Source organism: Buceros rhinoceros, unplaced genomic scaffold (genome assembly GCF_000710305.1).
Source record: "Buceros rhinoceros silvestris isolate BGI_N320 unplaced genomic scaffold, ASM71030v1 scaffold39933, whole genome shotgun sequence".
NCBI classification, from domain to species: Eukaryota; Metazoa; Chordata; class Aves; order Bucerotiformes; family Bucerotidae; genus Buceros; species Buceros rhinoceros.
This window is the reverse complement of record NW_010404981.1, coordinates 24850-26044: the sequence shown is the minus strand read 5'-3', so window position 1 is coordinate 26044 and position 1195 is coordinate 24850.

The following is a 1195-nucleotide window of genomic DNA, read 5'->3' as shown; positions in this document are numbered from 1 at the left end:
CCCCCCCCCCCACCCCCGCCATGTTATTATAACCTTCAAAAATGACAGATTAGTTGAGTTTTAATAACAGTATTGCTCTTAAATTTAAGTTGCTAAGAAATAGCTAAGAAAATTGACTGTGTTTCTCACAAGATGAAACCAGAGTCTCAAAACTCATTTCCATCTGTGGATGAAGCAAGACATGAGCCAAAAAGGAAACTGATTTAGTTTCTGTTGCCTGTGGAGACTGGTGTGAAGGGAAGGATAGGGGGTACACAATGGAATCTGGCCATGAAAAACGCTCCAAAATTAGTAGTATCTTTATAAACAATACACACCTCCACTGTACCAAGCCCCGAAGAATTCTAAGACTCATTTTGGCATTTTTGTTTGAAAACACAAAAAACTGAGGAGAAAAATTTAAGATAGCAGATATGCTTAACTAACATTTAAAAAACTACCTTCTTTCAAAAGTTCAGATGATTCAGAAATGCATTTGCAAACCCAGATTTTAAAATGTAAGAAGGAGAATAATTGCACAAGGATTTCAAGTTTGTCAGGAAGCAATACACACATTTTGATTTTACCGTAAGCACACCACACACACACACCAATCTAGAGCATTTCTCCTAGAAATACTGACACACAGTAGGTTACCCATTCCCTCAGCTTTACACAAAAGGTACGAAACACAGCACTTTCCTTTCAAGTTTGGAATCTCAGGATAAATGGAAGAAGAATACATTAATTTCCCATAACAGACTTAATACAGCATTCTCAAACTGCAACACAATGAGTAAATATTTTGCATGAGAATTTAGTTTCTTTGGGACAGGATTTTTGACTTCCAAGTGTGAGCTAAAATTCAAAGGAGATGGCAGTGGGCCAGCATCAGAAACCATTTCCAAGCAGGCTGGTAATCAATTCTATCACACAGTAATGGCTTGGTGGCACAACTGGAAACAGGGCTTGTGGTTCTTGTGGCACAGTGTAAAGCAAAAGTGGACTACAGACAACGCCACTCAGCTCAGCAAGAGCACAGACACACTGGAATTTCTGGTAAAGCTAAAACCTTGGTGCCAGAGGAGGCTAGTGCTGTACTCAGTCTAGCTGACTCCATGCCATCAGTAATATGGAAAAACAGCCTGGATACTTAAGTGTGTTTCCACTAAATCTGGGGCTGGCTGCTGAATCCTTCCTATGCTTCTGCCTAGGG